Genomic DNA, 26,618 nt, shown 5'->3' on the forward strand with positions numbered 1-26,618 from the left:
CTAGTGAAAAAGGACCATCTTCAGCCCAAGAAGAGTAAGAGGGAAAAAATGTGAAAACAGGTAGAAAGCAGACAAAGAGTTGGGCATTTTCTGATCTGAAAAGAACATTTTAAACATAGAAATACAAAAAGAAAAGTATTCCCTTATTTCCCCTATGTGGAAATATGAAACATTTATTTTAGATATCGGACAAGAACAGAGCTAAATAATCCAATTTTACTGCAGCAGTATAAAAATCATCCCGTCACCACAGTGTAAGATTTAAATGCATCTGCACAAGGGTACACATTATATAAAATGTAGTTAAGATTACTGCAGCCCTGACAAGTATTTCCAGTCCCTAACCCAGATCCTACTGCAATACTGGTGGTTCCAGTAGTTTCATGGAAGTAAATCATTAATAATAATAAAGCAATTAAAAAGACAAATCAAAATACCTCAGTGACCATATATTCAACTCAAACTTTATTTAAATGTTACCTTTGCCTCCCACTAATCTTTATTTCACTCAAACTTGAACAGTAAATCTTCCATACTGAAGTATCTTCCTTGCCTAATTAATTCAAAGGAAGAAACCAAAATGATTAGTAAAGAAAAATGTAGGGATTAACACACCCTTTTAATTTGTTTTAAATATTTTTAAGGTTTAAAAATTGTTTAAAATTTTTAATTTCCAGTAAGAAAACATTATCTGAATGAATACCCTAATGGCAAACCACTGTAAAATGTTTCAGCTGCATCTGGGGCAGAGGGGTAGGGTTTATCTTCATAGCACCCCCGCTTTCTTCATGACAAAGTCAGAGGTACACTGGTTTGTATTGCGACATCCATTAGGTGATCTAAGTTGCGTTTCCTTCAGCAGGGGCTTTATTTGTCAGAAGGGCATTATGCTTGACCTCCAAATTTGGCCAACAATTTACTGATGAGATTCATAACCTTTGGGTTGCTCTGATGTTTTGACATACTTGCCGGGTTCTGAGCCACATCCTGGAAGGCCACCATAACTTCTGGATCCTGCATGGCTCTAAGAACCTCTGGATTGGGCTTCCCTGGTGGCGCAGTGGTTGAGAGTCTGCCTGCTGATGCAGGGGACACGGGTTCGTGCCCCGGTCCGGGAAGATCCCACATGCCGTGGAAAGGCTGGGCCTATGAGCCATGGCCACTGGGTCTGCGCGTCCGGAGCCTGTGCTCCGCAACGGGAGAGGCCACAGCAGTGAGAGGCCCGTGTACTGCAAAAACAAACAAACAAACAAAAAAGAACCTCTGGATCACTAAGAATTTCCCTGAGCCCAGGCATTCCTGCCATTCCAGGCATGCCCCCTCCCATTCCAGGCATTCCTCCAGGAAAATTACCAGGCATTCCGCCAGGAAAGCCACCTGGAAAAGAGCCATACTGAGCCCCTGACTGTCGTCTGGCTTCTTCCTCCTTCTGGGCTCTCGCGTGTTCTTCCTGAGCCTTCTTGACCCTTTCTGTTCTTTCTTTGATCTCTTTCTCTCTTCACGTTTTCGCTCATACTTTCTCCGATGTTCAGCAATTTTCTGGGCCCTTGGTTGAACTTCTTTCGGCATTGCACTAGCATCTTCATCATAATCCAGCTTACAGGCAAGGGCAAGATCATGGGCAGCTTCTTCCCAATGGCCCAAAAGTCTGTGTGCTTTCCTTTGCTACTCGTATGGCTGAGCAGAATCGGGATCTATTTCAGTAGCTCTGTCACAGTCTCGGATGGCAGCATTTGGCGTCTGTAATTTGAGGAAGACACTTGCTCTCTTGGCATACAGAATGGCCAAACGAGGATTTAACTTGATGGCATCTGTGAACAAGTCAGTGGCTTTCTGTAGTTCACCATCATTTAGGGCATCAATGGCAGCCACTTTTTTATCATTTGCCTCATCAGTCATCTCCTCAGTTATCTCTACATTTTCATCTCCCGTTTCTTGAGGGGCATCAGTGTCTGGTTCAATCACACCTTCATTGTCAATTTCTAGATCACTTTCCTCACTTGATGGTTCCTCTATCTTTATGTTTTCCTCCGCCTTCTTACTATCTGTTTTTTCTTCCTTGGTATTTTTTTCCAATTTAGTTTTAAGAGTAGCAGGTGGTATTTTACCCCCCATGCTCACCACCCACTCCTTCAGGAAGCCCATTTCTTCGGTGTGCAGAACGCTTGGGTCCTGCTTGCACATTTTCACGAAGGCTCGAAGCTCGCTCACTTTGCGGGGGTCCATGGTCCGGAGGCGGCAGGTGGCAGCGGAGGCTGTGGCCGGATCCCTGGCCCCGGCACTAGCTTAGTGTGACCGCGTAAGGGAGGCGGGTGCTGCGAGGCAGAACAGACTAGAACCTCCTATAGTTTTCATTTATTGAAGTTCCTTTTTTTTTTTAAATATCTTCTATTTCCCTCCTCTTTGTATTCATTTTTCTCTGAATTCTCAAGCATAATGATCATAGTTGTCTTAAAGGTTTCTGTCTACTAATTCCACATCTCTGTAATTTCTAGATTTGTTACTATAGACTGATTTTCCTCCTGGTTATTGGTTATATTTCCTCTTCTTTATACATGTGTAGTGATTTTTTTTTTTTTGGATTCTGAACATTGTAAATTTTATGTTATTTGAGTGCTGAATTTTGTTGTAGTCCTTCAAAACATGTTTATTGAGCTTTGTTCTGGTAATCATTTAGGTTATTGGTAGATAAATTTCTTTCAAGGATTATTTTTTAAAGACTTTATTAAGGCATGTCTAGAGTAGTCTTCACTTGATGGCTAGCTAAGACCACACCTGAGGGTTGAGTCTTCCGTGGTCTCTACTGAATGCTTTTTCTGTTTACTAAGGACTTCTTACCCTGGCTATTGTGAACTCAAAATATTTCCAGTGATGTGTGAACTCTGGAGTTGTTCTGCTTGCAGCTCCCTGACAGTTGTTCTCCCCTAAGAAGCTGTTCTTTGCACACTTGTAGAATTTCACCCTATGAATGTACAGACTGATATTTAGCCAAACGATAAAGGGGACCCTGTGAATATTTCCGAAGCCTTTTATCTTTCTGTCTCCATTACTCTTGCCCGCATGCTCAGGCTCCCTCAGACTCCAATGGTCTCCTCTACCCAGTGAGATTGCTAGAGTCTTTGGGGCTCCCTCTTTCTGCATTGAGTTTGGGAAAGTACCTCCAGGCAGAACTCCTAGGACTCATAGGATTCACCTTTATTAGTTTCCCATACCTCAGCTGTCACAGTCCTGTGCTTCCTGTTGTTTAATATCTGAGTATTGTTTTATATATTTTGCTCAACTATCTAGTTGATTATGGCCTGACAGTAAGTCCAAACTTTGTTTCTTCCTAATGGCTAAAAACAGAAGTCCAAATTTTCATGTTTATCCAAGGTTATACACGCACAGAGATTAGAGAGTCAATTTTCCAATGTTTTTATAGAGCAGAACAAAACAATAGCCGTCCCCTGTCCTTGACCCCAGTGCTCACTCCCAAAGGCAATCACTTCCAAATCTTTCTGTTGATTGTTTTCATATTTACTTCCATTTTGCTTATGTTGCTGTTTCTTGAGACTTTTTTTTATGTTGAATTTTTACTGGAGAATACAGAGATTGGCTCTTTATTAACATTCTTCAGCTTTACTCCATACATAAAACTTTCCCATCTTCCCAAGATCATTATACCATAATTTTGGTTGGATAAATATTGTGTTTATACTACTTTGGCTTGTGAGTGTTTTTTATAGCTGGACCATATAACATACTATGATTATTTTTATTTATTGCACACATTTTTGGTTCCCTGGAGTTGATAACTTACTTGTTTTTTTATCTCCAAAACCTCCTTTAGTTGTATATTTACACTCTTATTATGTTTGAACACTTCAGGTATTCTAGCTCTATCTTATTGAAGAAGTTTCTAGACCCTAGAGCCTTGTGACCTGCTTTTACTTGGTCTTGTTGTCATCTGAGTCCTTTGTACATTTTTCCTGACATCTCCCTTTACCATCATCCTAGAGATTACATTTCCCTGTCTATTGGTTTAGATTCCCTCTTTCCTGTATCCCGTGTTCTCTTTCTTCTTGGTTTACTACCTCATTTTTGGTGGATCAAATCCTCTGGTAACTACTTGAGAAAAGATATGTGAGAAATTTTCTTGTTTTGTTTTGTTATATGTTCGCTTTTTGTGAAGTTGTATGCCCTTATTTTACCTGCGTATTTGATCAGTAGTTTTGCAGGTTATATTTTTATAAATACTTTTTATTTGACTAAGAATATTTCTTCACTTCCTTGTTTGTTAAGAATTTTTTCATAAATAGGTATTGAATTGTATCAAATGCCTTTTCTGCTTCTGGTTATAGGAAATTTTTTTCCTCAGAACTTGGAAAGTTTTGCTTCATTTTCTTCTAGCTTTCTAGTGTTGTTGTGATATTTGATCTTCTGCATGTGATCTAACTCTTTTTCTCTCCAGAAGCTTTTAGGATTTTTTCAAATCCCTAATGTTCTAAAATTTCATGATGATATATCTTCATATGTTTTAGCACTGGTTTTCCAGGTAAGAAAAAGTTGAGGTTGTGTGAGCTTCAAACAGGGTTCTGGAACATCCCACTCTTTAGTGCAAATAGAAAAGCCTCAGCGAAGAAGTCAAGAGGCATGCAGTACTGGCTTGAGGTGAACCACATGTGAACCTTGTTGGAGCCTGGCAGATCTGGTTGCCATAACAGTAATTGAAACAAGAGGCCAGGAGGATCTGATGTGTTACGTAAGAGGTATCTGATACAGTGTGGGTCTTTTTGCTTCCATCATGCTGAGCTTTTCATGAGCCCTTTTAGTCTAGAAAATGATGCTGAGTTTAGGAGAAATTTCTCAGATTACTTCTTGACGATTCCCTCTCCTCGTTTTCTCTGTTCTCCCTTTTCTGTAACACCTGTTCAGCAGATTTTGGATTATCCGGATTCTTCCTGAAGTCTCATGTTTTCTCCGTTATTTCCATACAGTGTCGTATTGCCTGACTTTTTGGAGAGATTTTCTCAGCCCCACCTTCTGAGTCTTTCTATTTCTCCATTTCTACTCGCATCTAAATTTCCAAAGAAATTTTATTGTTGTTGTTTCTGAATATATGTATGTATGTATGTATACATACACACACACACACACATTCATGATCTTATTCAATGCTCGCAGCATTTGTCTTCAAATCCTCTGGATATCAATTATAGCTCGTGTTGTTTTCTAGGTTTTCTTCTTCATAAAAATAGTCTTTGTTTCCTCTATGTTTATCCTTTTCTTGTTAGTTTTGACCTCTGTATTTGTATTGGCATTGCTCTCCAGCTGTTTGCTAATTATATGTAAGAATGGTACTCTGAAAAGCTGATTGAAAGCTCTCTGTGCATGGGTGAAATATTTAATTAAAAGAGCTTTCAACATCATCTCAAAGACTTTTCTTCTTGGCTGGTCAGATTCCTTAGAGAAAACTCTTAATCTTTGACCTGAAGGGTATATGACAGGCTGCCAGTGCTCAGGAATCCAAATGGGACAAAAGGCTGAGAGCAGGACATTTAATATGCAGACTTTTACACATCTTTTTTTTTGGGTTAAGTATAAAGTAGAAGAGTACGTGCCATGTTAGTGATGGGGATGTTGTTGGCTTTAGACATAAAGGACGTAGGAAGGCTTCATTCAAGAGGCAGGTGGATCTACCTTACCAGAATAGGAATTAATTAAGGTGGTTCTTGCTTTTGCTTCTTAGCTCATCTTTAGGTCTTTGGTAGTAGGAACTCCGGGGAGTGTTTAGACGCAGTAAGTTGGAATATAGCGGCAGCTCCAATGAGCATATTTTAGGGTATAACTTGGGTTTCCCAAATTTCAAGATCATATTTCATACATAATATATATTTCAAATATGTGTATATATTAATCAGGTTTCTTGTGACAGAAACACATTGCAAACTAAGCCAAAAAAAATTCTATTGACCAATGTAATTGACAAGTTCAGTGATAGAATGGATCAGGTATGATAAGATCTAGATGCTCAGGTAATGTCATCAGGAATTTCTTTATCTCTTGGTTCTGCTTTACTCTGTATATTGGTTTGATTTTTTGGTGGGTTTCTCCACATGGTGGACATTATGAGCATCAATTCAAGTTTTATGTGGCTGGTACAACTTTCCATATCAGATTAGAGAAACTTCCTTCTTAGCACCCATGTTTAGGAAGTGTCTGGGAGGAACTCTGCTGGCCTGCTTTGCGGGCCAGTCATGATGGACAGAGAATGATTGACTGCATGTTAATCACAAGGGAAGAAAGGCTTGAGTCTGGTGCCTTAGATCACTCAGTCAATCTGATACGCTTAATCACCTGGGATAAGAGAAGAGCAGTTTCTCAGTGAAAAGGAGCACTGGGAAGGGAGAGTCAAGAAGTGTTATTACAGTCCTGAAATTACTCATTTTAGCTTAATTCATGCCAGTCAGCAGTTAAACATGGCTATTCCTTGAGTTTCAGGTTGTACATAGAGTCACCACAGACTTTAGATATGGGTAAAAGAATGGAGAGTTGCAGTTGGGGATGTTACCCATCACATCTTAAGATATGAGTTAGTCCATCTTTTAGGTATTTTCCATCATCAGAGACCCCACTCTTGAGAATACTTTATTTCCTTGGGGACCCAGCTCCTATCATGACCACCAACAAATCTGGAACTCATAATAATAATGTGCTAATGAAGAGGGTGATTCTTTCTAGGTACTTCTGTTAATGGTTCCTAAGGAGTCTTCACAATTTTTTTTTTTTTTTTTTTTTTTTGCTATAGATTCAGAAGCATAGGGAATTGTACTTACTAACGTTCAATCTGTAAGACCTAGGTAGCCTGAGAGGAAGAACCAAATCTTCTGAATCCTGTGTCATGTTGGGAGGTAAATATAATACTCAGGGAGAGAGGAATGCAAGTGGCCCAAAGTCCAGGCAAAAGACCGAGGCCTTGAGACCTCTAAGAGTTGAAAGGGTAGGGAAAACTTCAAGGCCCCAGGACAATGAAAACCTTGATAACTGTTGTAGCTTTTCAGATTGAGGGTTTTTAGGTGGTTCAGGTACATGTGAAAGAATGAAAGTGAGAGAGAGAGAGAGGCGCAGTGGTTGTGAAAACATGGCTTGGAAGGTAGCCCAGTGGTATGGACAGTTAAATCTTGGGTATTTAAGTGGGTATTGAACACTGCCTAGGCATCATCTGTTTATTTAGTAGTGACCGTCTTGAGCAATGTGTTGAAAAAGGATTCAGAAGCTTCAGGAAAGAGGGCTGTAATTAGTTCAAAAGATCAGCCAGTGGTTTGAGAATGGTAGCAGATGTACAAGCCCAGTAATTCTTTCAATGGCATTTGGTAGAATGGTCTAAGGAAATGTCCAGAACTCAAACCTAAACACAAATATTTAGACTGATGCATGGAACAGGAAATCAGAATTATAAAATGCTTTAATCTGTCAAGTACTATAGGAATTAAACTGAGAAACACATTGGTGGATTCCTCATGACTGTTGGTGGAGGTGGAGTTTGGGGGAATCCATGGATAAATACATTGAAAAAATTATGTCGATGACTTCAAAAATCACTTGTGAGTTTTTTGGGGAGGAATTTGTGCTTAGTAACCAAACAAATGCAAGGACTATTAGAGCAGACTGCTAATTAGCAATCAGCCATTGCCTAATCTTAGTGTACTTGTCAGTTTCCGTTGCCACTCAATCAATTTAAGGATGCTACTTTGTATACAAAATAACACAAAGTTTCCAAGCGCCTCTGAAAGTGTTTTCCTTCATTCAGAAATCAAATATTTATTGAGCATCCACTACATGCCAGATGTGCTAGGCTCTGGGATATGACTGGTTATGATACACTTCCTCTCTATGTGGAGTTACAAATGTAATAAATGCCAACATAAGTCAGTAGCCACAGAGCTGAAAGAACAGAGAGGAAGGAGAGATTCATCCTGCCTAAAGATTTGGGGAATACTTCACAAAGGAGGTAACATTTGAGATAGGCTTTTAAGGGCTGACTAAACGCTGTTGGCTCCGTAATTCCCCAGATTCACCTGTGTGCTTTAGTTTTAAATTTTTTTCTAAAAATTTGAGATCCTTTATAGATAAGGTATAACAAGGAGCTAAACAAAGGAAGACTGGGATAAAAAAAAGAGAGAGAGAGAGAGAGAATTTCCCTATTGTAGTTGAGAGGAATGTTGAACATCAAAGGAAGAGCTATAAAGCTTTGAGTAAATGGAATGATCTAATTATATATTGAGTAGTGACAGATCCTCTTTTTTTTTTATTATTGTAGTAAGAACACAATATGAGATCTACCCTCTTGACACATTTTTAAGTGTACAGTACAGTTTTGTTACCTATAAGCACAATGTTGTACAGCAGATCTCTAGAATTTACTCATTTGGCATATCTAAAACTTTATACCCTTTGTAAAGCAACTCTCCCTTTTCCCCTCCCACCACCCAGACCTTGGCAACCACCATTCTACTCTCTGTTTCTATGAGTTTAACTATTTTTAGGTACCTCATAAAAGGGGAATCATGTGATATTTGTTTTTCTGTGACTGATTTATTTCACTTAGCATACTGTCCTCCAGGTTCACCCATGTTGTTGCATATGGCTTGACTGCCTTCTTTTTTTTAAGGCTGAATGATATTCTATTTTACAAATATACCACATTTCCTTTATCCATTCACCCATTAATGAACTTTTAAGATGTTTTCATAGCTTGGCTATTGTGACTAATGGGACAACAAACATGGAGTATATATATCTCTTAGAGATCCTGATTTCAATTCTTTAGAATATGTACTCAGAAATGAGATTGCTGGATCACATGATTGTTCTATTCTTAATATCTTGAGAAACCTCCATACTACTTTCCAAAGTGGCTGCACCATTTTGCCTTCCCACCAACAATGTACAAGGGTTTCAATTTTTCCACATCGTCACCAACACTTATCTTTTTTTTTTTTATAATGGCCATCCTAATGGGTGTTAAGTGATATCTCACTATGGTTTTGATCTTCATTTCTCTGTTGATTAGTGGTGCTGAGAATCTTTTCATATCCCTGTTGGCCATTTATATGTCTTTGGAGAAATGTCTATTTAAGTTTTTTGCCTATTTTTTGATTGGGATATTTGTTTTTTGTTTTTTTGTTTTGCTCTTGAGGTATAGGAGTTCCTTATAAATCTTGGATATTAACTCTTTATGAAATATATGGTTTGCAAATATTTTCTCCCATTCTATCAGTTGCCTTTTCACTCTGTTGATTATTTCCTTTAATTACAAAGGCTTTTTAATTTAATGTAGTCCCACCTGTCATTTTATGTTTGTTGCTTGCGCTTTTGATGTCACGTCCTACATGCACTTTAATTTAATTGCCAAATATTTATTGCATATTTACTAAGTACAATCCAGAGACCAAATGAAGACCTGGAGGTGGTAGAAGCAAACCCATGTTTCTCAATAAAAAGATAATCTTATAGTCCTTATGTAAATTTGGATTCCAAAGGAAATGACCATTTTTGTTGAGAGGCTATATAGCAAAGTGATAAAAAGTGCAATTCTGGAGCCAATATGCCTAGATTTAGTATATCTTAGACAATTTACTGTCTCAATTTTTTCATCTATAATATGGGATAATAATAGTATCTATATTCCAGGGTTATTGTGAGGATGAAATGAGTTAATGCATGCTAAATTCTATATTCCTGGGCACATAACTTAATAAATGTTGGCTAATATTATTCTTTTTTGAAGACCAATAACTAAACTGTATTAATATATTTATTCAGGCTCTGTTTATCAGGTGTGATAAATCGCCAGACCCTTGTAACTTCAGGCATTCTGGTTAATGGGGTGTGAGGCCTGAGTGGGGGCATATGGTATCTCACAGATGATGAGGCTTGCTTAGTTATCAGTAAAGAAAATCTAACTTAAATGTTTTCTTAATGCACCAGATGCTTTCTTTGACCACCAATGGCAATCTTCTCTCATTTGTATTCTTTTTTAAAAAAAAAATATTGAGGTCTAGTTAACATATAGCAAAATGCACAGCTCTTAAGTATACAGCTTAACGATTGGTTTTTCTAACATATATATATATATATATATATATATATATATATATACACACCCATGTAACCATAATCCAGGTCAAGATACAGAATATTTCTATAACCCTAGAAGGTTCCAAGGCCATGCTTAACTCATGTTTTTATAAACACTGATTGTTGGGCCACCAAGGAGCTTGCTTTCTCTTGGTTTTCATCTCAAGACTCGCACCATGCTGCTTTAGATGACATCCCCTGTCCCACCAAAACTTTCCATCTCATGGCCCATTCACTTAGGACATACCTGCCTCTTGGTTAATAAATTAATTAATTAAGTTTATTTCATAGAATGTTAAAAACTAACACTGAAGTTACTATTTTCCCTAGATAATATTTTAAATAAAACCTTCCATGCTTTAATTCCCAGAAGTGATTGATGGTAGGAATTTTAGCTATTACTGTGGTATTGTTTTGGTATTGTTTTTACACCAGAGGTCTGTAATACTCCTAAAATTATGTCAAGTTTGTGGTCCTCTACACTACTGGCATCAATCAGACTGACTCAGCTGGCACAGTGGGATCTGGGATCTAAAGGTGGGGGTCAGCAGATTTTCCTGTGAAGGGCCAGATTGCAGAGCTTTTTTTGGTTTTGTGTGCTATACAGTTCCTGTCAAGACTTCTCTGTCATAACTAATCAACTGCTGTTATAGGGCAAAAAGGAACCACAGGCAAGAGTATAGAGTTGGGAATGGCTGTGTTCCAATAAAACTTTATTCAACAAAACAGACAGTAGGCCATATTGGGCCTGAAGACTGTAGTTTGCCCACTCCTTGTCTGAGCATGGCTTCATACCAGGTCTGTGACTTAAACTTTGTTTTTTTCATCAGTAAATAAGGATACTGCTGCCATCTCAACTAACTTGTAAATATCAGAAGAAAGGATCAAATTAGATAATTTTCATAAAACTGCCTAGTACCAGAGTAATTGGTTAATAATAATACACAAACGTTGAGGCTTAACCAACTAATACTAGGCCTCCTGGAAAACTATCACCTTTGTTTCTTCTATCCCTCCACCCCATTCCCTACATGTTAATCCCTGTTCACAATCCTTCCCCCAACACACACAAATACCACATCCTTGGGACTCTATTTTTACCTGCTCCAGCTACACCCTAGGGCCCCCTTTTCCCATGCACACCCAACTGGCTTAATTTTTGCATGCTCTCTCTCAGCTGTTCCTCTTCAGATTAGACCACTAGTGGCAGAAAAAAATAACATGACTGGCCCAACTTTCTTTCCAAAAGGAGTAATTTGTAGATAAATGACTTGTTCCAAGATGCCTTGGAGCATCTCACAAGAAAAGTCTAAAAAAAAAAAGTCTAAAAATTCAAGTGAAGTTTGTGATTCTAAGTATGTTAAATTACTTCTAAGAAATTCACTTCTAGCCCAAATAACAACTCAGCTCTGGGAAACTAGGAGAAGTTTGGACTTAGAGGATGCCATGTGAAGCTACTTGCACACATAGGGTTGCATTTACAGGGCGCACAGGCAGGTAGACTAGGGAGAAAGGCTAAGTCTAGACCCAATGTATCACCTGCCATTGCTAAAATGTACAAATTAAAAGAAATAGTGGGTTTGTGGCAGTGGTATGCTGGTAAACCAGCTCCCTTCGGGAAAGCAAGAAAGCAAGCCAGCACTGTTTGTAGCACTTATCAATTTCCATGGTGTAAATACTCCCACCAGGGATCCATCTACCAATCTATCAAGCTACCAGTGGATTCACAACCAGCTCACAAAATTGCTGACTATTTCACAATCAGTTGTTCCTGCCAGTGCTGGCACATCACTGGCTCCACAGCTTCAAATATCAGGTAGGTTAGGTAAGATAAAAGTGTTTACCTCTAATAGTCTTTAGAGGAATGAAATCTTCCCAGTTTTCTAACTCAGATGAGGTAAGTTCACAGGAAGAAACTTTTCTCCATTTTTTGATCCTTGGTCCTCAGAAACTGCATGGATATTAAGCTCTTCCTCCGAATGAAATAGTATAACTAGTTTACAATTTATTTCATCTACACACAAACACACACACCTTACTGTATTCCTCATGAGCTAATGACTGTTTTCTCTCCCAAGTTATGAACTCCACACTCTTTGTGCATGTTAGGAGGATTTTTGACAGAAATCTCAGTCCTTGCTTTTTTCAAAGTGTAGTCCTCAGAGAAGCAGCATCACATCACCTGAGAGCATAATGGAAAGCAAAATTTCAAGTTGCACTCCTGATATAATGAATCAGCTTTTAAACGAGATTTGAAAATGCATTAAAGTTTGGAAAGTGCTCTGTGCTATATTCAGTTTACACTTAGGAGCTAGACAAAAACCCTGATGAAATTTGCTGTTTACCAGACCACAACAATTAGGCTTGTTTCTTTGTAGTGACGATTTGAAAAATTCTATATAGATTTATTTTCATTTAAGATATAAAAATATTCAGAATAGGTCTGATTTAAAACATGAAAGGAAACTGTCCTTTGCAGAATCATGGCAGTGTACTCTTAGGTAACTACCAAAAATAAGGCAAATTGGAGAGATGGTCTTGTCTTGGTTCAACCTTCCCTGTCAGCCTTTTGTTCATCACTTAATTACATGCTGTGATAGAAAGTATAGTGCCCCTCCCCCAAGATGGCCGTGAACTAATCCCCAAAACCTGTGAGTATGTAACCTTGCATGGCAAAGGAACTTTACAGGTGGAATTAATAAAGGATTTTGAGACACAAGAGTATCCGGGTGTGCCCAGTGAGGTCACAAGGTTCTTAAAAGGGAAAGAGGAAGGCAGGAGAGTCAGAAGAGCTGTGACCACGGAAGCAGAGGTCAGAGTTGCCCAACCACAAACCAAGGAATGTAGTCTCTAGAAGTTGGACAATGGAAAAATAATAACAGTTCTCCCCTAGAACCTCCAGAACGTCCATGAGGCTGCCAACATCTTGATTTCAGCCCAGTTAAATCCATTTCAGAGTTCCGACCTCCAGGACGGTAAGACAACAAATTATGTTAAATCCTAAATGTGTGGTAATTTTTTACAGCTGCAATAAAACCCCCAAACCCATGCCCGTCTCCCCAGTTAGACTGTGAGCATTTCAAGAGCATGATTATATTCTCTACATTTTGGTTAACTGCAGTACCTAACCAGTAGGTTCTTCATAATGGTTTGGAGAAAATGAGTGAACGGGGTAGTAATGAGTCTCCTATAGTGCAGCTAAACCTAATCTCACTCTTTCACTACTTTCAGTGGTTTTCCACTACTCTTAGGATAAACAAAACCCTTACCATGACTCCAAGGCCTGCATGCCCACTGGGCTAGCCTGGTCCCGGTCCCAGCACTCATTCCCAGCTACGCTGGCTATTTTTCACGCTTAAATCCCTCCCCTCCCCCTCCAACTCCCCATGTATGTGATTAAACTCTATTTCTTCAGAACTCCCTCAAACATCACTTCCTCCAGGGAGCTCATCCTTTACTTTATATATTGAATTCCTTTTTTTTTTTTTAGCACTTCCATTTGTAAATATAAAAAGGTATCTTTCCAACACGAGATTCTAAGCTCTATGAGAGCAGAGACCATTTCCATTGTATACTTCAGTGCCTGGCATAGAGCAGGGACCCAGTAATTATATGTTGAGTGAAATTTTTGAATAAAAATTAGTCACTGCATGTGTAAAAGAGAAAATGCTGTAGTGATGAGTCTCTCACTGTGTTAAGAGAAACAAATTCCGAAGTCTCTATACTACACAGCACTGTTGTTAGATTTCAGTCTCTGACCCCAATTTAGAATCTTCTACATTGAGCTGCCCACATTTAATGGTAGTTGATATTTGTCTGATAGAGATGTTAAATCACCACCACCACCACCCGCCTCCGTGCCCTTCCTCCCCTCCCTCTCCTGCTTGCCCCTCCTCCCCTGTACCTATACCTACACACCACTACCTGGAGTCTTTTCTTTCAGAGGCTTATCAAGGGTACAGAGCCTGATATATACCTTGAGACATTACCAGGAAGTTCTACCATGGGGGCATGAACTCTAAAGTCACTGTGTCAGGTGAGGCACTGAGAAAGTCATGTTCCCTCAAACTTCAGTCTATCAAGGAGCTCTAACTTCTCAGTCAAAATCAATTATGTTGGAGTGACCTTCAGTTCCCCTTAATATTAAGTGTTCTTCAAATTCAAATGTAGCACTTTTCCTTGAGGAAGCTGGATATCAGGTCCTCCTGGGCTGTCAGGAGGAAGAAAGGGTATGCAAAGACTTACACAGGTTGTGAACATAAAGTAGTATTTCCATCATTTAATGCTGTAATCTAATAGATGCATGAGTATGGGCTCAAAGAGTTTAGACTATATAATAAAAACTGTGCTTGAGTATCCCAACCTACATTCCAAGCAGCCTTATGGCTTTGGTCAAGCAAAAGCAAATATTCATCTGCTACCCCATAAAGGTCTTGAACCCTCAAAAGTAGATAGACAAGACTCCTGCATTGACCACCTGCTGAGCAATAGCTTTAAGTAGTTACCTTCTCTTAAGGTGAAAGAGCTCATGTAAGTGATTTTTTTTTTATGTAGGGCTTCAGTCTACTAAAGATTCTGATCTCATTTACCAAATGCTTAATTGGGTGATAAAGTACACAGTCTGTTTAAAGTCTATCAGTGTTCTGCACACAGTAGGGAAATGGAGAGTGGTTTTAACCAATTTCTTATCATTATAAGTGCCCATTAGCACCCATTAATACAAGTTAATTTGTTTTTATACCATTCCCACCTGGTTGAAAATCTTACTCTTCCAGCCAGGATCTTTTGAATGGTGCTTTAGCTCTTAGCAGTGGTTAGATATAGAAAAGAGAATTCCATTCTTAGTGAACTAAGTGCATAAAGGAAAGATTGCACTAGTCTGAAGTTAAGAGAACAAATCTTAAACAATAAGGATAAAATTAAAATCAAGAAAATGAATTCTTCTAGTCTTAAACTTGAATTTCACCTTTAAAAGAATGGGCCCCCAGGTGTTTCTGAATATTTGGAACAAGAAATGCTCAATAAGTAACACCTACAAATGATATTTAGTTTTCTAAGACTGGGATCTTGAACTTGAAGCTTCAAAGAAGCTGATTGTGTGTGCCATTAGCCTTCCCGAACTAACCCAGCTGTAAGCAAAAGAGAGAAACTTTCTCAAAGTTGAGCAGTGAAGAAAAATAAATACATTTGTTTGTGCATTATAATAATGCTATTCATAGGTGTGTACTTAGCAAAATATTGAAGGGCAATTTGCCAGTAGCTATTAGAATTTAAAGTTTCTAAGATATCTAAAGAATGATTTGCACAACTATATAAAAATATACAAGCATGTTTGGCTTTGTAAAACACTAATAACCTAATTGTCTAATAAGAAATCTGTTAACTGCTCAACATCACTAATCATCAGGGAAATGCAAATCAAAACCACAATGAGGGCTTCCCTGGTGGCGCAGTGGTTCAGAGTCCGCCTGCCGATGCAGGGGACACAGGTTCGTGCCCCGGTCTGGGAAGATCCCACATGCCGCGGAGCGGCTGGGCCCGTGAGCCATGGCCGTTGAGCCTGCGTGTCCAGAGCCTGTGCTCCGCAGCGGGAGAGGCCACAACAGTGAGAGGCTGGCGTACCGCAAAAAAAAAAAAAAAAAAAAAAACACAATGAGATGTCACCTCACACCTGTCAGAATGGCTATCATCAAAAAGAAAACAACAAATAACAAATGTCGGTGAGGGTGTGGAGAAAAGGAAAATAGAAACCCTTGTACACTGCTGGTGGGAATGTAAATGGGTGCACAGCCACTGTGAAAAACAGTACAGAGTTTTCTCAAACTAAAAATAGAACTACCATGTGACCAGCAGTTCCACTCCTAGGTATATATCCACAAGTAACAAAAACACTAATTCAAAAAGATACATGCACCCCAGTGTTCACAGCAGCACTATTTACAATTCCCAAGATATGGAATCAAACTGTCCATCAACAGATGAATGGATAAAGAACATGTGGTTTATATACACACATTGTATGTAATATACGTACACACAATAGATTACTACTCAGCCATAAAAAAGAACAAAATTCTACCATTTGCAGCAACATGGATGGACTTGGAGGGCATTATGTCAAGTGAAATAAGTCAGACGTAGAAAGACAAATACTGTGTGATGTCACTTATGTGCGGAATCTGAAAGATACAACAAACTACTGAATATAACAAAAAAAAGCGGACACAGATATAGAGAACAAACTAGTGGTTACCAGTGGGGAGAGAGGGGAGGGGCAATATATGAGTCGGGGAGTAGGAGATACAAAATACTGGATGTAAGATAGGCTCAAGGATGTATTGTATTACACAACACAGGGAATATAGTCAATAATTTGGAAATGACTGTAAATGGAAAGTAATCTTTAAAAATTATATAAAAAATAGCTACTGTTAAAAATTTTGGCATCTATCCTTCCAGCAAATTATATATATAGCATCATATTACATACATATGCAAATTATATATATAACATTTGAAAAAAATTTTTGAATCTATTAAGTAAATTGCAGTACATCAAGAGCTGTTTGGAAAGAAAGTTATTAACACAAATAATATCCATGCTGTATTGTGCTCTGATAAAACAGGTTATATAACAGTATTATGTATGTGTTTATGCATTAAAGTCTAGAATGACTTTTCTAGATATACCCACTGGATATATCTAGAAAATGAAATTGGGGAGAGAAGCAATATTTTCACTTTCTATTTTTATATACTTCTATATCCCTTAGGTTTATTTTTAATTTTATTTTACTGCCAGTATAAGTATAAATACCTTTCATACTATTTGCATATGGGCATATGTTTTCAATTCTTTTGTGCAGATACCTGGGAGTAGAATTGGGGGGGTATTACATTCCCATCAGTAATATTCAAATGTGGTGCTATTTGATGCTATTGCTAGTGGTACATACTGTTTTCACTTCTATGTCCAACTGTGGGCTGCTAGTATGTAAAAATACAATTGATTATTGTAAATTGGTCTGGCTAAACTCATTTATTATAGTGGCTATTTGTATGTTCCTTAGAATTTTCTGTCTACATGATCGTGTTGTCTAGGAATAAATACAGTTTTACTACTTCCTTTCTAATCTCTGTGCCTTTTATTTTTTCTTGCCTTATTGCCTGGCTGGGACCATTTATACAATGTTAAATATAAGAGATAGAAAGGTATGTTCCTGTCTGGTTTCCAGTTGTAGGGGGAAAGCAACTTAGTATTTTGCCATTAAGTATGATATTAACTGTAGGCTCTTTATGGATGCTATTTATCAGGTTGAGGAAATTCCCTTCTATTCCCACCTCTGAGAGTTTTTATTATGCGTGGGTGTTAAGTTTGGTCGAATACGTTTTCCATACCTACTAAAATTATCATATGGTGTTTTATTACCCTTTTAATATAACGAAATGCATTGATTTTTGAATGATAAACCAAACTTGCATTCTTGAAATGCACCTTAATTTTTATATATTGCTGGATTCAGAACATATGTTGCTGGATTCAAGCTTTTTATCTCCCCCCCAAGTTTCATTAAAATATAATTGACATATAACATCATATTTAAGGTATACAAAATGATATGTACATATTATGAAATGGTTACCACAATTTAGTTAAAATCCATCATCTCACATTTTTATATTTTTTTGGTGATGAGAACTTTTAAGATTTACTCTCCTAGCAACTTTCAAATATATGATACAGTACTGGTTACTAGTCATCATGCTGCACATTACATCCCCAGAACTTGTTTTTCTGATTATACTCCATTATAGATTATTACAAGATACTGAATATAAATCCTTGTGCTATACAGTAAATCCTTGTTGCTTATCTATTTGATGTATAGTAGTTTGTGTCTGTTAATACCATACTCCACCCCTCTCTCACCCCTTTGGTAACCACAGGGTTCTTTTTTATATCTGTGTGTCTGTTTCTGTTTATTTGTATAGATTCATTTGTATTTTTTAGATTCCACCTTTAAGTGATATCATATAATATTTGTCTTTCCTGTCTGAATTACTTCACTTCTTATGATATTCTCTAGTCCATCCATGTTGCTGCAAATGGCAATATTTCATTCCTTTTTTATGGCTGGGGAATATTCTATTGTGTGTGTGGAATCTTCTTAAGGAAATTGTCTGTTGATGGGCACTTGGGTTGTTTCCATGTCTTGGCTATTGTAAATAGTGATGCTGTGAACATTGGGGTGCATCTTTTCGAATTAGAGTTTTAATTTTTTTCTGGATATGTACCCAGGAGTGGGATTGTTGGATCATATGGTAGCTCTAGTTTTTTAAGGGACCTCCATACTGTTTTCCATAGTGACTGCACCAATTTACATTCCCACCAACAGTGTAGGAGGGTTCCCTTTCCTCCATGCCCTCTCTAGCATTTATTATTTATAGACTTTTTGATAATCATTCTGACAGGTGTGAAGTGAGAATTCATTGTGGTTTTGATTGGCATTTCTCGAATAATTAGTGATGTTTCACATCTTTTCATATGCCTGTTGGCCATCTGTAGGTCTTCTATGGAAAAAATGTTTATTTAGGTCTTCTGCCCATCTTTTGATTGGGTTGTTTGTTTTTTCAATATTGAGCTATATGAGCTGTTTTCCTATTTTGGAGATTAATCCCTTGTCGCATCATTTGCAAATATTTTCTCCCATTTAATAATAAGTCGTCTTTTCATTTTGTTGATGGTTTCCTTCGCTGTGCAAAAGCTTTTAAGTTTGATTAGGGCACAATTTATTTATTTTTGCTTTTATTTCTTATACCTTGGGAGACTGATCTAAGAAAATATTGGTATGAATTATGTCAGAGAATGTTTTGCCTATGTTCTAGGAGTTTTAGGCTATCATATCTTATATGTCTTATATTTAGGTCTTTAAACCATGTTGAGTTTATTTTTGTATATGGTGTGAGCATATGAGGGAATATTCTACTTTTACTGATTTAAATGTAGCTGTCCAGCTTTCCCAGCACCACTTGTTGAAGAGACTGTCTTTTCTCCTTGTATTTTCTTGCCTCCTTTGTCATAGATTAATTGACTGTAGGTACGTGGGTTTATTTCTGGGCTCTCTATTCTGTTCCGTTGATCTATATAACTGTTTTGCGCCAATATTGCACTGTTTTGATTAATTTCCTTCATCAGTGTTCAATAGTTTTCAGAGAATAGGTCTTTCACCTACTTGGTTAAGGTTATTCCTAGGCATTTTATCTTTTTAATGCAATTTAAACAGGATTTTTTTTTTTTACTTTCTGATATTTCATTATTAGTGTAAAGAAATGCAACAGATTTCTGTATATTAATCTTGTACCCTGCTACCTTGCTGATCATTTATTAGTTCTAATAGCTTTTATGTGGAGACTTTAGGGTTCTCTATATACAGTATCATGTCATTTTCAAACAGTGACAGTTTTACTTCTTCCTTTCCAATTGGGATTCCTTTATTTCTTGTCTGATTGCTGTGGCTAGGACTTCCAATAGTATGTTGAATAGAAATGGTGAGTGGACATCCTTGTTCCTGAACTTAGCAGGAAGGCTTTCAGCTTTTCACCATTGAGTATTATATTGGCTATAGATCTGTCATAAATGGTTTTTATTATGTTGAGATATGTTCCCCTATACCCATTTTTATCATGAATGGTTGTTGAATTTTGTCAAATGCCTTTTCTGCATTGAGATGATCATGTGGTTTTTGTCTTTCCTATTGTTAATGTGGTGTTATCACATTGATTTTTTATTGCATATATTGAGCCATACCGGTCACTGTGGAATGAATCCAACTTGGTCATGGTGTATGATCCTTTTTATGTACTGTTGGATTTGGTTTGCTAATATTTTGTTGAGGATTTTTACATCCATATTCATCAAAGATATTGGCCTGTAATTTTCTTTTTTTGTAGTGTCTTTGTCTGCTTTTGGTATCAGGGTGATGGTGGCCTCACACAATGAGTTTAGCACTGTTTCTCCTCTTCAATCACTTGGAATAATTTGAGAAGAATAGGTATAATTTCTTCTTTGTATGTTCGGTAAATTCCCCAGTGAAACCATCTAGTTCTGGACTTTTGTTCGCAGGGAGCTCTTTAATTACAGATTTTTTTCACTTCTAGGGATCAGTCTGTGCAAATTGTCTGTTTCTTCTTGACCCAGTCTTGACAGGCTGTATGTTTCTAGAAGGTTGTCCATTTCTTCTAGGTTGTCCAATTTGTTGGCATATAACTGTTCATAATATTCTCACAATTTTTCTGTGGTATCTGTTTTAACTTCTCTTTTATTTCTCATTTTGTTTATTTGTGTCCTCTCTCCTTTCTTGGTGAGCCTGGCTAGAGATCTGTCAATTTTATTTATCTTTTCAGAAAACCGGCTCTTGGTTTTTATTGATCTTTTCTATTGGTTTTTATCTCTATTTTATTTATTTCCTCTCTGATCATTATTTCCTTACTTCTACTGACTTTTGGTTTTGGTTGTTATTCTTTTTCTGATTCTTTTAGATGGCAGGTTAGATTGTTTATTTGTAATTTTTCTTGCTTCTTGAGGAAGGCATGTATCACTATGAACCTCCTTCTTAGAATTGCTTTTGCTGCATCCCATAGATTTTGGAAATTTGTGTTTTCATTTTCATTCGTCTTTTTTTTCTTTCTTTTTTTTTTTTTTTTTTGGCGGTACTTGGGCCTCTCACTGTTGTGGCCTCTCCTGTTGCGGAGCACAGGCTCTGGACGCGCAGGCCCAGCATCCATGGCCCACGGGCCCAGCCACTCCGCGGCATGTGGGATCCTCCCAGACCGGGGCACAAACCCGTGTCCCCTGCATCGGCAGGCAGACTCTCAACCACTGTGCCACTAGGGAGGCCCTTGTCTTTATTTTCTGATTTCTTCTTTGGTTTTGTCATTTCTAGTAGCATGTTGTTTAGTCTCCATGTGTTCTTATTTTTCTTTGGTTAATTTCTAGTTTCAAACCATTGTGGTCAGAAAAGATGCTTGAAATAATTTTTATCCTCTTAAATTTCTTGAGGTTTGTTTTGTCACCTAGTACGTGATCTATTCTAATGAATGTTCCAATGAGCGCTTGAAAAGAATTTGTATTCTTTGGGGGTGGGGAGGAATGTACTGTCCTATAGATGTCAATTAAGTCCAACTAGTCTCATGTGTTATTGAAGATTTCTGTTGACTTATTGATTTTCTGTCTTGATAATCTGTCCATTGTTGTCAGTGGGATGTTAAAGTGTCCTATTATTATATCAATAGTATTGTTAATTTTTCCCTTTATGTCTGTTAGTATTTTATGTATTTAGATGTTCCTATCATGGGTGCATGTGTTAATAACTGTAATCCTTTTATCACTATATAATGCCCTTCTTTATCTGTCTTTATGGCCTTTGTTTTAAAGTCTATTTTGTCTGAGATAAGTAAGCTATCCCTGCTTTCCTTGTCATTTCCGTTTGCATGAAATATCATTTTCCATGCCCTCAATTTCAGGTTGTGTCTTTCACCCTGAAGGGAGTCACCTGTAGGCAGCATATTGCAGGCTTTTGGTTTTTTGAATCCAGTATGCCACTCTGTTCTTTTTTTTTTTTTTTTTTTGCGGTACGCGGGCCTCTCACTGCCGTGGCCTCTCCCGTTGCGGAGCACAGGCTCCAGACGCGCAGGCCCAGCGGCCATGGCCCACCAGCCCAGCCGCTCCGCAGCATGCGGGATCTTCCCAGGCCGGGGCACGAACCCGTGTCCCCTGCACCGGCAGGTGGACCCCCAACCACTGCGCCACCAGGGAAGCCCGCCACTCTGTCTTTTGATCAGAGCATTTAGTCCATTGACATTTAAAGTAATTATTTATAGGTTTGTACGTATTGCCATTTTAATCCTTGTTTTCTAGTTGTTTTTGTAGTTCATTGTTCATTACTCTTTATGTTTTTCCCATTATGGTTTGATTTTCTTTTGTAGTATGCTTGGGTGCCTTTCTTTTTGATTTTTGTGAATCTATTGTGTTTTTGATTTCTGGTTACCATGTAGGTCAAGTATGTTAACCCATAACTATACCTACTTGCTTTAAACTGATAGTCATACAAGTTCAAACACATTCTAAAAGATCTACATTCTTATATCCCCTTTCCCCACATTTTGTGATTTTGATATCTTATTTTGCAACTTCATGTTTACCTTTTTACTGTTTATTGTAGTTATAGTTATTTATACAATTTGTAAAATCTATGTACTGGCTTATTCACGTGATCTTCAATCCTCTCTTATATTTTCCTTTGCTGTTGTGTTTTTCTCTTTCCTATAGATTCTTGCCTCTTTTCCATTTAGAGAAGACCCTTCAATATTTCTTTTAGGGTAGGTGTAGTGTTGCTGAATTCTTTCAGTTTTTGCTTGTATGAGAAGTTCTTTCTCTCCTAAGTGATAATCTTGCTGGGTAGAGTATGCTAGGTTGCAGGTTTTCTTTTTCAGAACTGTGCATATATCATGCCACTCCCTTCTGACCTGCAAGGTTTCTGCAGAGAAATCAGCTGATAATCTTATGGAAGTTCCCTTGTAACTGACTCTGTTTATCTCTTGCTGCCATTAGAATCCTTTGTCTTAAAATTTTTCCATTACAATTATGATATGACTTGGTATTGGTCTGTTTGGGTCCATCATGTTTGGGACCCTCTGTGCTTCCTGTATCTGGATATCTGTTTCCTTCTTTAGGTTTGGGAAGTTTTCAGCCATAATTTCTTGAAATACATTTTTTGATCCCCCTCCTCCTCCCTTCAGAAACCCTGTTATGGGCAGGTTGGTGCTTTTTATGTTATCCCATAGATCTTGTATGTTGCTTTCATTATTTTAATTTGTTCTTCTGTCTGCTGTTCTGATTAGATGATTTCCATTATCCTGTCTTCCAGATCACTTATTCTTCTGTGTCATTTATTCTGTTATAATTGAATTATCTATTTTTGAGTTCATCTTTATGGTTTCTAGTTCCTTGTTACAGTGATCTGCATTTATATTGATAATCTTAATTCAGTTAGTGTTTTTAATACCTCCTTTTTGAACTCGTGGTCTAATAGACTGGTGAGCTATGTTTCATTATTTTTTCTTTTAGGAGATTTCTCTTGTTCTCTTAATTGGGAGTAGGTCCTCTGCCTTTTCATTTCACTTAAGTTTCTCTGTCTCTGTAAACTTTAGGAGAAACAGTTATCTATTGTGGTTTTGAAGGGGTGTTTTTTATGTGGGAGTATACCTGTGTAGACTGTGCATGTCCAATGTTTTTGGTGCGAGGGCTGGTTTTGGCATGAATGCCAGCCACTGCTTTCCTCAGGGTGTGCTGGCTGTTATCCCTTTGATAGGGAGTGTAGTTTGTGTTGTACTATCTAGAGCCTGTGCAGGATGTGAGGTGGGGCTTCCTCTCCTCTGTTGCTATCACTGTCCTGTCATGGGTGGGATCTGCTCCCCAATTATTGGATTAGAAGCCCTCATGGTCAGATTCAATCATGCTCCATTGCCCTTGAGTGTGTGCCCTGGCCCAAAGGAGGTGATTGCTGAAGCAAGTGAGGCCCATGTGTTCACAGAGGACCTATGTGCCACCTGTGTATACATGTGCGGTTCTGCTCAGAAGCAGCCCAAGGTCATGTCCTTTTCTCTGTGTGTGACCCATATCTAGGGCAAGGCTGCTGTGAAGTAGGCTGTGACTGGGGGTTAGGGCGTTGTGGGTGGAGGTATTGTTATAGCTGTGCTGCCACCTGAGTCTTCTCCCAGGATCTGCCTGCACCAGATCTAGCACTAAGCCGCTGTGTGTAATGGGCAGGGCCAGGGTGCTCTTGCTGGGAGAGTAACTGCTGTATACTTTTTGTTGTTGTTGTTGAATGTCTTTTTTTATTGAAGTGTAGTTGCTGTACAATATTATATAAGTTACAGGTATATAATATAGTGATCCATAATTTTTAAAGGTTGTATGCCATTTAGTTATTATAAAATATTGGCTATATTCCCTGTGTTGTACAATATATACTTGTAGCTTATTTTATAACTAGTAGTTTGTACCTCTCACTTTCCTACCCCTATATTTCCCCTCCCCCTATATTTCCCCTCCCCCTATATTTCCCCTCCCCCTTCCCTCTTCCCACTGGCAACCACTAGTTTGTTCTCTGTATCTGTGAGTCTGCTTCTTTTTTGTTATATTCACTAGTTTGTTGTATGTTTTAGATTCCACATATAAGTGATATCATATAGTATCCTGAATGGGAGAAAATATTTGTAAATGATTAGACAGATAAGGGATTAATAGCCAACATATATGAACAGCTCATAAAACTCAAAAAATCAAACAACCAATTAAAAATGGTCAGAAGAACTGAATAGACAATTCCCCAGAAAGAAAATGCAGATAGCCAACAGGCACATGAGAAGATACTCAACATCACTAATCATCAGGGAAATGCAAATCAAAACCACAATGAGATATTACCTCACACGTGTCAGAATGGCTATCATCAAAAAACACAAATAACAAATGTTGGTGAGGTTGTGGAAAAAGGAAAAAAATCCTTGTACACTGCTGCTGAGAATGTAAACTGGTGCACAGCCACGGTAGAAAACAGTATGGAGATTGCTCAAAAAACTAAAAATAGAAGTACTGTGTGACCCAGCAATTCCACCCCTGGGTACATATCAAAAAAACACAAAAACACTATTCAAAAAGATACATGCACCCCAATGTTTATAGCAGCATAATTTACAGTTGCCAAGATATGGAAGCAACCTAAGTATCTATCAACAGATGAGTAGATAAAGAAGATGTGGTATGTGTATATATACACAATGGAATGCTGGTCAGCTTTAAAGTGAAATTTTGCCATTTGCAGCAGCATGGATGGACTTGGAAGCGTTAAGTGAAATAAGTCTGACAGAGAAAGACCGCTGTGTACTTCTGAGTGCACTGACAATGGCCCCACCCAGACCACACCCCAGTCCCTCCCGGCTATCTCTGAATAGATAGATGAGTCCTCCTCCAGGACCTGTCTGCTTGAGATTCGGTGCTTAGCTGCTGTGCACATTTTTGGTGCTGCCCATGCATGCGTTGACAGTGGTTGCTGTGGCCCCATCCATCACGTGGTTTGTGCTGACAGTGGCCTCAATGGCTCCACCTGGTTCACGTCCCAGGTGCCCCAGTCTGTCTCTGTGTTGCTAAACCAAGTCTTTGCCCATATATTACATTTCGGTCTGGTGTGGAGTGAGCAGGGCCAGGGTGTTTGCCCCTCTGGATTGGGAAGTGTGGCAAGGTGGCAGTTGCCAGTGCAAGGTGCTCTCTGCCCTGATTGTCAGGAAGCCAGCATGCATACACTCTTTGTGAGTAGAGTCCTGGCTTTTCCTGCCCTTCTTTCTGTCCCAGTGGGTTTCCCAGTAGGCAAGGGGGCTTGGCTCCTCCACACAGGACCTCAGGACTGGGATGCCCAGATTGTGGCTCAGTCTGCTCACTCCCCAGGGAAAGGGTCCACCAGTGAGGACCTTCTCTTCCTACAAATCACTCCCTGGAGTATAGGTTCTGACCTGATGCCCTTTTTTTCTGTCCTACTTGCAGAACTTTCTTGCAGCTTTAGTTGTATAGGATCTCTTCGGCCAATTTCCAATTTTCCATGAGAATTGTTCCATATGTAGATGTATTTCTGATGCTTTTTTTGGGGGAGGTGGGCTCCATGTCCTCCTCCTCTGCCATCTTGATTATTGCCTTGCATCCCCAGAGCTTATTAATCTTATAACTGGAAGTTTGTACCTTTTGACCACCTTCATCCAATTTCCCCACCTCTGGCAACCACAAATCTGATACCTGTTCGTATGACTTTGGTTTTTTTAAGACTCAATATATCAGATCATACTATATTTGTTTTTCTTTCTCTGACTTATTTCACTTATCATAATGCCCTTGAGAACCATTCATGTTGTTGAAAATGGCAGGATTCCCTTCTTTTATGGCTGAATAGTACTCCATTGTCTATACATGCCGCATTTTCTGTACCTTTTCATCTGTTGATAGCCATTTATGTTGTTGCTGTATCTTGGCTATTGTAAGTAATGCTGCAGTGAACATGGGGATGCAGATATCTCTCTGGGACGGTGATTTTGTTTCCTTCATATGTTTACCCAGAAGGGGAATTTCTGGATCATATGGTACCTCTATTTTTAATTTTTTTGGGAAATCTCTATACAGATTTTTATAGAGGCTGTACCAATTTACATTTCCACAAAGAGTGCACAAGTGTTCCCTTTTCACATCCTCACCAACACTTGTTGTTTCTTGTCTTTTTGATAATACCCATCCTAATAAGTGTGATGATTTCTCATTGTTTTGATTAGCATTTCTCTGATTAGTGATGTTGAACACCTTTTCAAGTACCAGTTAGCCATTCATATATCTTTGGGAAAATGTCTATTCAGATCCTCTGCCCTTTCTTTTTTTACTCAGATTGTTTCTTTGCTAT

The 26,618-nt window shown here is 38.3% G+C and overlaps 1 long non-coding RNA gene and 1 pseudogene across 3 annotated transcripts in view; one reads left to right on the forward strand and one right to left on the reverse strand.

Annotated features, from left to right (window-relative positions):
• Positions 1-26,618, forward strand: part of LOC307188051 — a 165,792-nt gene that overhangs the window by 16,602 nt on the left and 122,572 nt on the right. The gene's annotated exons all lie outside the window — the stretch shown is intronic.
• Positions 886-3,610, reverse strand: LOC307188165 (hsc70-interacting protein-like; annotated as a pseudogene). Its single transcript, XR_013831747.1, has 2 exons — positions 1,262-3,610; positions 886-1,032 (listed from the first exon to the last, which is right to left on the reverse strand). The product of XR_013831747.1 is annotated as a hsc70-interacting protein-like (transcript).

This window comes from Stenella coeruleoalba, assembly GCF_951394435.1.
Source record: "Stenella coeruleoalba genome assembly, chromosome: 6".
Classification (NCBI taxonomy): domain Eukaryota; kingdom Metazoa; phylum Chordata; class Mammalia; order Artiodactyla; family Delphinidae; genus Stenella; species Stenella coeruleoalba.